This window comes from Pseudochaenichthys georgianus, unplaced genomic scaffold, assembly GCF_902827115.2.
Source record: "Pseudochaenichthys georgianus unplaced genomic scaffold, fPseGeo1.2 scaffold_481_arrow_ctg1, whole genome shotgun sequence".
Lineage (NCBI taxonomy): Eukaryota > Metazoa > Chordata > Actinopteri > Perciformes > Channichthyidae > Pseudochaenichthys > Pseudochaenichthys georgianus.
Window position 1 is genome coordinate 157,648 of NW_027263045.1, and position 14,082 is coordinate 171,729.

The 14,082-nt window shown below is 41.9% G+C and overlaps 1 pseudogene; it reads right to left on the bottom strand.

Annotated features, from left to right (window-relative positions):
* Positions 1-483: 483 nt before the first annotated feature.
* On the bottom strand, positions 484-10,540 carry LOC117442826 (NACHT, LRR and PYD domains-containing protein 1-like; annotated as a pseudogene).
* Between the last annotated feature and the right edge of the window lie 3,542 nt (positions 10,541-14,082).

The following is a 14,082-nucleotide window of genomic DNA, read 5'->3' on the forward strand; positions in this document are numbered from 1 at the left end:
ACCCACAACACTGCAACCTGTCACCTGCAGAAGTTCTGTAACGACGCCATCGTTGGCCTCATCTCCAACGAGGACGACAGGGAGGTCAGGGAGTACAGGAGCTGACGCAGGACTTCACCCTCTGGAACCACCTCCAGCTCAATGCAATGAAGACCAAGGAGGTGGTGGTGGATTTCAGACAGAGCCCCCCCCCCCCGACACCAGTGAATATCCAGGGAGCGAACATTGAGATTGTGAAATCTTACAAATACCTGGGGTTCATCTGAACAATTAACTGGACTGAACTGATAATACTGCTGCTCTGTACAAGAAGGGACAGAGCAGACTCTTTCGGCTGAGGAGACTGAGGTCTTTCGGGGTGCAGCGGGCACTCCTTCACACATTTTATGACTCTGTTGTGTCATCAGCCATTTTCTATGGTGTGGCCTGCTGGGGCAGCAGCATCTCGGCTGCTGACAGGAAAGACTGAACAGACTGGTAAGGAGCTCTGTCCTGGGGAGTCCTCTGGACACTGTGGAGGAGGTGGGAGATAGGATATATATATATTAGGGCTGTCAGTCGATTAAAATATTTAATGCGATTAATCGCATGATTGTCCATAGTTAATCGCGATTAATCGCAAATTAATCGCACATTTTTGATCTGTTCTACATGTACCTTAGAGGAATATTTTCAAGTTTGTAATACTCTTATCAACATATGAGTGGACAAATATGCTTTATGCTAATGTTTATTATCATTTGAACAATGACAAATATTCTCATGAATATTAAACACAACAACCTCTGAACATTACAAATATTCGCCTCAATTCAACCTGGAACCTCTCTTATACAATAATACAATATAACTGATGTTGTGTGTGTGTGTTGTGTGTGTGTGTGTGTGTGTGTGTGTGTGTGTGTGTGTGTTGTGTGTGTGTGGTGTGTTTGTGTGTGTGTGTGCGTGCGTGCGTGCGTGCGTGCGTGCGTGCGTGTGTGTGTGTGTGTGTGTGTGTGTGTGTGTGTGTGTGTGTGTGTGTGTCGTTAGCTATGTGCAACTCACACTTCACGAGGTTTAGCCTCAGCTCAAGTTGAGTTCTCTGTAAAGATACGGGTCCAGCTCTCGGAGAGCATTGATCAGAACCCTGCTGCTGCAGCTCCTTTTATTTCGCACCGCGTCCACCACCTCTCGTGCTCCGTCATTTTTGGGTTTGATTCTGGCTGACGTCATTTCAGATTCACTGATCACTTCAGAATCAAGAGTTTATCCAGAAGGACGTTCAGGACAGTTGGAGTCACTCTTTGAATGAACTCTGTTCGAACTGAGAGCAGCCTCTGGTCTGCTGGGACTCTGCTCTCTGCTGAGACTCTGCTCTCTACTGAGAATCTGCTCTCTGCTGGGACTCTGCTTTCTGCTGGGACATTTCTCTCGGACAATGCATGTCTTGGACCTGGTAGATAAACAGGGAAAATACTTTTGTTAACCAACAATCACATTAAACAGATCTCTTAAAAATTCAAGTAACTCGACAATCCCAGAGGTGGATTTCTGTTCGGTTAAAGTTATATGTAATATTTCCTCATTCAAATGTATAAGACTCCTACACCTGTATTATTTATACTTGGTTGAGTTGTGTACATAGATTATCCCAAATGGTTTGGGGGGATGTGTAATTTTAAAGGTAACAGTACGTTTCATCACGGTCCTGTAATGCTGTAATCCACTTGAGAATGAGAAGCTGAAGACTACAACTCCCATGATGCCACGCTGTTTCACCACCACACTAGTTATTACTATAGTTATAGAACATTACAGGTTGTGTGTTTAATGTCGTAATGATATGCTGCCATGGAGCCTTAATAGAGAAGGCTCTGAGATAGAGCTTTAGAGATATCAGTCTATCACTGGGTCTGAGCTCAGGTGGAGTCTTTACCTTCCAGTGACAGGCGACAATACCAGACATTATTTCCACGTTGGTCCTTGACCCTCAAAACCACTGTCTCTGTGCTCGTCGTCAGGACAACTTGAAATGTCGGATCGTAATCTGGTCCAAAACTTGATTCAAATGTTTTACTCTGAAAACCAGAAGCAGAAGTTAAAAGTGTATCTGTTTCTTTCCTGATTGTGGATCCACATGCAGATACATGTGTGTTAATGATCATTGTGTTCCTTTAGAGGAGTATCAGTGACTCACCTCAGGCTGAATGAAGAAGCCCTCAGGTTCACAGTGCACACTGTAACCTTTGTACAGTTCCAGCTCACAGTCAGAGGAGATTGTGATGTTCACAGCAGGTCTGTGTTGATCAGCAACCTTTAGTAACAGAGTAACTTTAGTTATGCTCAGATAGTCAAGGCAACTTTATTTAAAGATCACATTAAACAACAACAAATGTTGACGGACCCACTCCAGAAAGTGATGAGATATACAATCAATCACAACATAATTATAAGTATATATTGCCTTTGTAAAGGAATATTAAAAATAGATGATTGTAATTCTTTGAGATAAGCTATTGAAGAAGCTATTCCAACGTTAACCAAAACACAAACCGTCTGTGTCAGTTACAGATTAGCACTCCAGATAGGACTCCAATGGGTGTGTCCCAGCCAAAACCAGCGGATCCCAGTGGATGGGGGTGTTGCCAAACTTTTAGAGGGGGTTTCCAAATTTCTCCATTTGTTCAATTACAGGATTTAACCATGAGATGGCGCTTCATTCACAAATACACAAAGACAACTGGGTGTTGTATAACTTAGTCTGTTTGCAATGTTTGCAGCTCTGCAGTTGTGTTTGCTGAATACTGTAGCATTTAATCACTTATTTGTTATGGGTTTCACAGGCTACTATAATGAAAAACTATCAATATTTTAGATCAAATAAAGTATATAGTTTGCTTTATGCAGTATATTTTTTGTAATATTGTTGGGGTGTTTTTACACAGTACATTAGATTGAAGTAAATCAACTTATACATTAAGATAAGATAAGATAAGATGGACCTTTATTAATCCCTGTGGGGAAATTCAGTAGTTCAAACAGCAACAGGGTAAGAGTGAAAAACAGGATAGCACAGATTAATAAAATCAAAAATAAGATGAGCGATACAAATACAAATAATAATAATGAGAAACTATGAAATAAGAAATGAATAAAACTAAAATGTAATTATCATATATTATAATGTATTGTATTATTAAGCAATATCATACATTAACCCAGTGGTTCTCAAACTTTTTCTGTCATTCCCCACTTTGAACAGGTGGGCCTTTTCAAGCCCCACCTGTTCCTCATCGCTTCAATAAAATGGTAGGCCAAGCTTAAAATTGTCAAATGTATCGTTCTATAACAGGGGTCTCCAACTTTTTTAGGATGAGAGCTACAGTACTTTCAAAAAATAAAACAAGTCGTGAGCTACTTTTACTCCTCTTTTTAGTTTTTTTGCAGTGTATATATTTAGCACATTTTAACATTATTATATGCTACCTTTAACCTTTGAGTGCTGTTTGGGTCTGTGGGACCCGTTTTCAGTGTTTACTAAAATAAAATGTATGCAATTTAATTATTTTAACCTGCTTTATTTGGTGGTGGACGTCACATCCTCGAGGGTCCGGTGGCATGCACCCCCAGGAAGATTTTTTTTAAATGTTGAAGTTGAATGCATCAATCTGTTGCACTTTGAGCTAGGGCTGCTCAATTAAATAGTATTTTCATCGCAATTACGATTTTGGCTTGCAACGATTATGAAAACAACATAATCGAAATAAAACGATTTTATTTATTTTTTTAAATAGGTTTTTCAGTTGAATTATACTTAAAGTTCAGGGTAATCAACTGTTAAAAACATACTTTTCAAATTATTTTCTTCAATAAATTGATGTTTTTCAAAGTAAATAATTTTAATAATCGTGATATCAATTATTGACCCAAATAATCGAGATTATGATTTTTGCCATAATCGAGCAGCCCTACTTTGAGCCCAACATGAATTTATGGATACAGCTCTCAACACTCAGATGAAAGGGAGCTGTATACTTTTCAATAATCCAAACAGCTTTAGAATATGATCACAACAAATCATTTAAACTTGTTTATTCTTATCTTATGTTACCTAGTTAGCATTCTTTCTTTTTATTTATGCATATTTGACTAATCACTCCCCTTTTAAACTTTTTACTGTCCTATAGTACACATTGGAATGATTTCTTACTTTATTTTGTTCAACTTTATTAAATAGATAAAGGTGTGCTCTCTCTCTTGCTCTCTCGCTCCACATTGCTTTTCTTCCCGACTGCAACGCTGTTGTGTGTGTCTGTGAGAGCGTTTCACACGTGTGTATGAGAGATTTTTACCAGTGGCGAGCCTGTCTCTGAGGGCCTAAGATATTCTACAAAATAATATTTAAAAACATTAAAACAAATTATATTTTTCTTTATATATTTTTTTTAAATATGTTTTTAGTAATATTTGTCAATAGTTTTAGTTTTTTTTAACATAACTTGATTAAATTGTATTTAAAATAACATTTCCAAAGAAATAAATCCTTTGAATCTGCCTATTCAGTTTCTGTTTGAATGTGAAGGGTTAAATGAAAGAAGCTCCTCTCTGCGAGTCTGTGAAGACAGGAGCTGATTGGACGTCCAGCTATGAATTCACAGAGGGCCAGCTATAGTAACTGAACGAGAGTAATGTCAAATGACCAATCATATCTTCCCTCTAAATGGGTGGGCTTTATTATCGCGGACTTTATGACAATGTTTCTTGTTTCCATAGCAACAACAACTGTCAACAGCGTAAACTTGCCTTCAAAATAAAAGCATGCCAAATTACAGTTAAGACATACAACTGCAACGAAAGTAACACAATGCAATATCCTTTTCAATTTCAAAGAACACAAATTGGGTTATCTACGTTTTGCTCCCCGGGCGGACCGTTGTTTTGATATTCCACCAGTGTATAAATAATAAATAAATGTGAAAATAAAAATGTAAAACATTTTTTTTTTTCGCGACCCTCCTATCACATCTCTGCGCCCCACACTTTGAGAAACGCTGCATTAACCCCATTATAGCAGATGCCAAATTGAATGGATGAACACATTTATGCATCAATAATTACAAGAGAGTATTTCTAAATACAAGTTGTAAAAATACTTATATGTATTTAATATTAATAACATAATGATTAATTTCAGATGATAATACTTTTCAGGGTTAGGTCCGGTCTGACAGCGCTTAGCTCTCTGCTGCAGAGAAGATCACTGCTCTAAACAAAGTCAAAAATCCTACATCCAAACGGAATAAATATAATAAATTATTATTAATACGTTAAGTCTTGTTCATTGATTTTCACTTTTATTAAATGTTTGATATTTCCGGCACAGACACTTTCATACCAGCAATGCGCGATAGAAACAACAGAAAGTGCGACAGCTTAAATATGCCAGTGTTAATTTCGTCAACGAAAACTATGACGAAAAATGTTCATTAACGACCTTTTTACATGACTAAGACGAGACGATGACGAGCTAAAATAGATTATTGATAACAAAAACTATGACGAAATGTATATTTAGTTTTCGTTGACGAGACGAACAGGGTGTTAATAGTGGACTATCGGACATTCAAAATGCAGCATATTTTCCCCCCAAGTGTCCATCTTGTCTGTCAAAATGCATCTTACATTTTCTTACTTGCAATATAATTATTTCCGCTCTCTTCACTCCAGAAGAGCAATCTCCCTGTGTCTCTCTGTGTGTGGGGGGCGGGGCCTAACATAAATGTTGCAGCGGACACAGAGATCTGCCGGGGACGGAGCGTTCAGAGAGTATAGAGACACATTTTGACCAAAAGTTGACTAAAATGTAATTTTTTCGTAGGGATTAGATCACGTTGTCTTAGCAGTGATTCATCTCAGCAGGTCTTTCAGTTCTGTGTGATGTGTTTAACATTTATGCCATCAGTTTCCACAGACAGAAAGACATGCTGAGAGAGAGAATCATACAAAACCACAAAGAGCGATCAGAAGATTTACAGTTCAGATAGATCTTATTCTTCTCCCAGCACGAGAAGGTTTGAGAAGAGGAGCAGTGTGTGGAAACAGCTGTGGTTTAAACCAGTGTTTAGTCTGATGGTGAGCACATGGCCTTACCTCCTTCTTAGGGACGTTTTTCTGCAGCAAATGTACATCCAGTGTTTGCTCCTCTCTGCCCGGGGGTCGTAGGAACACCAGAATCTTGCCCTTTATCCGCAGAAGCAGAACCCTTTTAATGACATCCCAGACCAAGCCAAAGAGAGAGAGGTGAGGCACCTTCACCACCACGTGAGTGCGTGTGACCTCCAGCGGCTCCAAGATGCTCAGGCCTTCATCAGTGATGTGGACGACAGACAACAGGCCGTCCAGGAGCAGCGCTGTGGAGCAAAGAGCTGTTCATCTGTTGCATTGCTGCTGAAACAGCTTCATCGTATTCAATGTCCCACCACTTTAGCTCAGAGCTAATGTTCATCTAATGTCATTCACTTTGGAGCCTCACTAGGATGTACCAGTTTATATCCTTCACCTTTTATTCTAATGTTTCATTATTGTTCCGCCCCCTGTGATCTTTCTGGATGTGAGCATTTGCTCTTATGCATAAACTTTATTAATTATTTTTTATTCACAAGACTGCTGAAATGTTTGTAATCTGCTGCCAGAACAGCTTGACTGTGTCCACTCTCATGTCTGAGTGATTCTATAGATGTGTGAAGAGTTTTCTAACGCTTTTAGGGCGTAGGAAGTCTAAATTATAAATGTTGTTGTCGTTTTGTTTTTACATGGTTCAGCTAGACCAGGGGTGGGGAACCTTTTTCCTCTCAAGGGCCATTTCAATTTTTTCAACATCCTCCGAGAGCGTGGAAGTGTGGTCTGCCACAAGCGGGCGGCAGGAGCGGGGCTGTCAGCATCATCAGTTTGTAGATGGTATTTTAAACTCGATGCGCTCTGAAACTACGGGGCGGCCGAGGAAAAAAAATACACATGCGTTAATCGCGTTAAAATAATTAGCGGCGTACATTTTTTTGCGTTAATGCGTTAATGCGTTATTAACGCGTTAACTTGACAGCCCTAAGTATTTTATACCCGTTTACTTTATTCTCTTATTTTTTTATAACTATAATGATCATATAAAGATGTGCCTTTACCTCACTGTTTGGAGAAAAAGCTTCTTATATTCGTTAGCATAGCTAGCTAACCAGATGCTAATAACAACACAGTTATTGACTGGATGATCAGTATGACAGATGAACAGATCGCCACTGGGCTTTCAACTAAAGACACAGCCACGCAAAAACTGCGGCATGTGTACGGTTCCTTATGGGTACTGCAATTTTTGGAAGTGCCGGAGCCGCGTTCTGGTGCTCTCCATCAGAACTGCACCCCTGTCAGACGAGACATATACCACGTCATGACACGTTTTTAGGCTCATGTTGTGTTCAAGGACCCTGACCTTGGCCAGGATACGGCCCGGGGGCCGAAGGTTCCCCACCCCTGAGCTAGACTGACAATGTAAAGAGCAGAAAGAGCAACAGATGAATAACAAAGTAAGAATTAATCAAACTGCTAGCTTAGCATCAAGGGGATTGGACTGTGAGCCGTAGGGTCGCCGGTTCAAGTCCCCGACCAGACCTAAAAATGGAGTGTGGACTGCTACTTGGAGAGGTCCCAGTTCACCTCCTGCCCTGCCGTGGTGCCCTTGAGCAAGGCACCGGACAACTCCCTTCCCCCCTCACTCCCATTGCTCCCCGGGCACTGTACACTAGCCGCCCCCTGCTCCTAGTACTAGACTCCTGGTACTAGTATGGGTTAAAAGCAGAGAACAAATGTCACTTTGTGTGCTGTGTGCTCTGCATGTGAGACCATTAAAGAGGGTTTCATACATCCCAATATTTTTAATGTAACAGAGAGTTGGCATTGAGTTAGCACTATTAGCAGCTGAGCATGCTGTGGACTGACCAATCACAGTTTACATCTCTTTAATTTTACAGTGAGGAGACTGCAGAGGGCCCAAAGAAAAACTAACTGAGTATTTAGAGCTGCTTTGCATCGTATGCTTCAATAATGATGTCATGCAACACATCAACTAAATGGATGTTTTAATAATTTAATTCTTCTTCTTTTGAAACAGATTTGGTGCCTGAATTATACTGTTGCTATATTTTTTAGACTAGTTTAATAAAGCTGCTTCATAACTCTTGAACGCTCGTGAATAGTATAAAGTGCTAATCATTATATAGTGTATTTGTTAACACTAGATGTCTTTACCATCCTCTGTCTCACTGTGTGGCAGGTGGAGCTGGCAGACGGCAGCTTCACCAGAACTCTTCACCTCGAACAGCGGCCCAGCTGCCATCTTGCCAGCTGATTGGAGGAAGCTCTCCTCCCAAGGGACAGTCCTGTACAGAAGCTCCGCCTCCTGAGCCATGACAAACACCAGGCCAGTCGAAGCACACTGGAACTCACCTGGACCAGGACACCTGAACCTGTAGACACACAGAAGGGACAGGTTACTACACCAAGCATTCACTGACTGACAGGTGTTCATCCAACTGGAGTCTGACCTGGAGGAGGGTTTGTTGAAAGATCTGAAACACCTGATGATTACAGGAACATCACTGAAGATGTGTCCACATGCATCAGAATGTGTGTGTAAACACATTTTCATTAAATTATCAAAATGGCTAGTCCAGCGAGGATCTAGACTGGCACAAGAAAACAATCCTTCCTACACACACAGGCATTATTTTATTTACTTCTGTTGGAAAGAGATTGGATGCAATACCTCAAGGTGAAAGACATGACATTTTAAATAATGTTTGGTCATGTTATCGGATTACCTGTATGAAGACTCAGTTGTGAGTTCAGGTGAGAAGGATTCAGGAGCCTGGATCAAACAAAGTTAGTTATTTTAATAGAAATCAAGTTAAATTCTAGCTTCATGAAACCAAACCACAATTCCACAACATATTCAGACCAATTTGAAAAATGCAAATGAGTCTGGATCATCTGAGTTCATTGTCAATTTCAGACGGGTTATTAACGGGTTAACATGTCACAGCAGTACCAGCCAATCACAGCACAGTATTACCAGCCAATCACAGCACAGTATTACCAGCCAATCACAGCACATTGGGGCGGGATATTGTTTAGGTTTCTAGATAAATTGCGAGCATTAGTGCGTTTAACTTGAAAGCCCTAATAATTATATTTCATTCAGTGGTGAAATAAATATACTTCACTCTGTACAACTGCTCCTCTCTCACCTTTCTGTCTGTCTTCACTTCCTGTTCCACATCGAGTCACCTGATGGAGAGAGGTGGTGACAGAGAACATAATATAAAAACAATAATATAATTCTTGTACTATAATATATTTTAAGATCAAATTTAGTGTACATAGTTTGATGAATGGAGGATATGGTTTCAGTACTCACAGGGTCTTCTGGATCTTGGCTCTCGATCGTCTCACCTTTGATGCTGTAGGGATGAACACAATCCGAAAGTTTTGGATCAAGTTTAAAATAAGTGTTTGTTCTTTGAGTCAGCTTCAGAGTCCTGACTGATCTCATGCTTTACATCCCATCATATCTTCTCTGCAACACTACGACTGACTGCCACAGCTCTCAGCTGCATCACAGGAAGTAACTGCTCATTAGGCTAGAAACTAAAAACATGACAGGAAACAAAACAGAAAACCTTTTCCACTCTTCTGTAAAATCCTATATGTCTGTTAGAAAGTTGCTAACTAGCTAAATGTGGATTTGCATTTTCAGCTTACAATATATAGTTGATGGAAGAATGAAAGAAACTGCAGTCAGTGGTAACATCACTGATCTGTTGAGATTCCCCAGAGAGAGAAACACCTCCCTGTGTTTAAAACAATACTGCTGAACCAGCAGAGACCCCAGTACTGACCTGAGAGTCTCCAGTCTGCAGTCTGGACTCTACAGAAGATTCTCTCAGCAGCTCCACTCCTTATCCAGCAGAGCGTTGAGACTCAGGTCCAGAACTCTCAGATGGATGTTGGACTTCAGAGCTGAGGCCAGAGCAGAACAGCTGATCAACCAGCAGCCACTCAGTCTGAATAAAGAACACATGATGTAACTTTAGAAAACAAAGTTCCTGTTTGAAATAACTCCAGGTTTAATAATCTGCTCAGAGCTGAAGAAGGTCAGAAAGAGGAAACTCCAAACAGGTTAAAAACGGTAAGATACAGAAAGAGGGAAAGAGCTCTCATTAATATTAAAGACAACGTGCTTCTACTTCAATAAAACGAGGAGACTTCACATCTGAGACTCTGCTCCATCGACACTAACTCATGATGTGCAGCCAGACAAATAAATCCAATCTTTATTCAGACTCAAGGTCCATATCACAAAAGACCAAAACACTCATCAATAAATAAGATAAAAAGCTAAACACAAAACAGATAAAAACACAACAGATAAAAACATAAATCAGTCCAATCACAGCGAGCAAACACATGCTCACCGTCTGTAGAGGCTGTTGCGCCAATGTCTCCAGATCATGGAAGAGAACCGGGTAGAACTCTTCACAGGGTTAATTAAAATTGAGATAACATTATTGTCCGAGTCTTCCAGGCGACACATGAATCTGTACATTAACTTTCTTAAAAGTGCTTGACAAGTAGGTACCCCCAAGTTAACAACCAGCTGGCTGGCACTGTGCCATCTCGGTACCCTCAGCAGCAACCGTAAAGCATCGTTGTATGCAACTTTTAATTTGTGCATGCTTCTAGCCTTGTAGTTACTCCACAGGTGAGCTGTGTACAATGGAGTACAGAAAGCTTTAAAAAGTGATACCTTGACATCTACAGAGCACTTGTGAAACTTCCGCATTAATATGTTTGCAGCGTTGTCTATGGATGTCTTTGTCCTCTGTGAGATCATCAGAGATATAATGACCAAGGTACTTAATCTCACTGCACAAAAGAAGAATGTTGCTACTGAGAATAAAATTAGGAAATACAGCCTTTTTATCCTCTTTACTTCTCACAATCATGATGCTACTCTTCTTGGCGTTATACTTAATATTAAAATCAATAGCAGACTGGGAACAAGTCCTCAGAAGCTGTTGTAAGCCAGCACTGCATGGGGAGAAGATGATTAAATCCTCTGCGTACATAAGGTGGTTGACAACAGTAGCTCTGATGACACAGCCAGTTTTACACAAATTCAGTTTCCCAGACAGATCATCCAGGTACAGATTAAACAACAAAGGAGATCAAACCCCACCTTGCTTGACCCCATTACCAACATAAAAATGTTCAGACACAGTATTGCCCCACTTCACCTCATAGTCTGATGTGCATACCAAAAGGCTAAGATCCTCATTATGTACTTGGGTTCCCCTCTCTGGGACATGTTGTCAAATCATTTGAAATGATTCAGTCGATCAAATGCCTTGGAAGCATCAATACAACACAGAAACATGGTGGAATTATGGCTTCTGTATTTTTCTATAATGTCTTTTAAAGCAAAAATATACATATCTGTGCCGTATTTTCTTTTCAAACCGAACTGGTTGTCAGCTGTGGTAATATACCTTTCCAGCCGATCCAACAGAATGCTCTCCAACACTTTGGAGAGAATGCTAGCTAAAGCAATGGGTCTGTAATTATCAATTCCATTAATCTTCCCAGCTGTATCCTTGATGGCACAAGCAGCACAGATAACATGGAATCTGGTAAGACACCATGATTAAGGAAACCAGTAAGACACAGAGCAAGAAGAGGAGCAAGCTTAAGACTGGCATGTTTTAAGTGTTCAGCTGAGATGAGATCCGGGCCACAAGCTTTGTTCTTTTCTAGTTTCATTATAGTGTTGTAGACTTCCTCTGATCTGACTGTAACATTTTCAGTGGAGTCAACCTTTTCAACCACAGATGCATCACTCTTCTTAACACCGTTGAACAACTCATGATAGTGTTGTCGCCACAGTTCTGCCTGACCCACACACTCCTTCAATGGAAGACGGTGAGGGAGTCTTACAGCTGTTTATGACTTTGACCTCTTTCCAGAAATCATAGCAACTATTGTTGCGCAGCTTTCTGGCAAGTGAGTCAGCCCTCATTGTGTGCTCATTTTTTTTAATGAAGCGGACAGCATACTTATATTTGGCATTAGTGGACTGTTTATGTTCAAACAAAGACCCCTGCCTCGGCCTTCCTGATTCGGCCCATCATTTAAAAGCATCTCTAGCAGCAGAGTGTAGCTCAGACACATGTTCATTCCATCCAGGTTTTATACTATGCTCCTTTTTCTTACTGTTGGAAAAACCCTACTTGAGGCATTTAACACATCAATAATAAGATCATATGTAAAACATTGATCACTCCCATGCTCAGTACAGTCGGTGTCACTGCACAGCATTGCTTCTCTAGGAATTACAACCGAGTCTAATGATTTGTCAGTGAGTGAGGTGTAGTGATTAATATCCTTCTCACTTAACTTTGACCAATCCAGCCTCCCTGTGTATGTTTTATTGTCATCAACAGATAGCACCGGAATATGTTCAACATTTAGGGTCAATACAAAAGGAATGTGATCTGTAGTGGCTGTCACAATTCACATGTTATGTCACGTTTGTAGTTTTGTCTGTGTTGGTGTTTTTCTTGTCTTTGGGTTTCCTGTTTTATTGTGTAAAGTGTTCACCCCCGTTTCCTGCCTGTCTGCTTTCTGTCTGTTTCCCTCCCTGATTACCCGATTGTGTTCACCTGTTGTCCTTGTGTTTCTCCTCCCCTGCCCGGCTGTTTCTCGTTGTCATGATTACCCCTTCTTGTATTTAGTCTTGTCTCTGTCCGTGTTCAGTGTTGGGTCATTGTTTGTTGGTGACGGAGTTCACCGGAGAGTGTTCTGTTCTGTATTTATCATTTATCCTTGATCCTTGATCCTTGGAATAAAGGGTTTCTCAAAGGTTATCTGCATTTGGGTCCTGCTTCCTTCACTCATCCGTGACAGAATGACGCAACCAAGAATGGACCCAGCAGACAGTTTGTACGAGGTGAAGTACAATTTAACATGCTTGAGGAATGACTTTAGATATGCCTCCAGTACTGAAGAGAGGCAGTCAGTTATTTCTGCGGCACGCCAGGAGGTAACCTCAAGGCCCTGGTTGAGGGAGTTGCTCCCCGAGTGGGTGGAGGACTTTTTGGGCAGCGTTGAGGTCAAACCTCTTTCCCGGCCTGCTAGCTCCAGGCATGCTAGCCCCCTGCCTCCCAATTCTCAACCTGACACCATACGTCTCGGCGTGTTCCGTCTGGAGTCAACCTCTGCTTCTTCCCCAGTTCCTGCTCCTGTCCAGGAGCCGTTCTCTGGAACTCTGGCTTTTGGAGGTCCACGGAGCCTCCAAAAGGCTCCTAAGAGAGGGAGTCGCAAGTCCAGACTAGCAGCCCGAGCCCCAAGAGTCATGGTTCCGGCCCCGGCAGCCATGGTTCCAGCCTCAGTCCTGGCCCCAGCAGCCACGGTTCCGGCCCCTGCAGCCACGGTTTCGGTCCTAGCAGCCACGGTTTCGGCCCCAGCAGCCACGGTTCCAGTCCCAGCCCCAGCAGCCATGGTTCCTGCCCCAGTGCAGGCTCCCGCAGCCATGTTTCCGGCTCCGGGTCCGCCCCACACAGTCATGATCCGGGCTCCAGAGCTGGATCATACAGCCATGTTTCCGGCTCCAGGGCCGGCCCCAGCGGCTATGGTCCCGGCTCCGGGAGCGCCCTATACGGCCGTGTTTCCGGCGTCGAAGCTGGAGCTTATAGACAGGATTCTGGCTTCAGCAGCCATGTTTCTGGCTTCAATTCCGGTCCCTGCAACCAGGGTTTCGGTCCCAGTTCTGGTCCCAGCAGCCATAGTCCCGACCCCAGCTGCCTTGGTTTCAGACCCGGATCTGGTCCCGGCTGCCACGGTCCCATCTCGGGTTCCCTCCTCTGGTTCCTCCTCGAGTCCCCTCTCTAGTTTCCCTCTCGAGTTCCCTATCGAGTTCCCTTCTCTAGTTACTCTTCTAGTCCCTCCTCTAGTCTCTCCTCTAGTCCCCTCTTTAGTCTCTGTTCGAGTCCCCTCTCT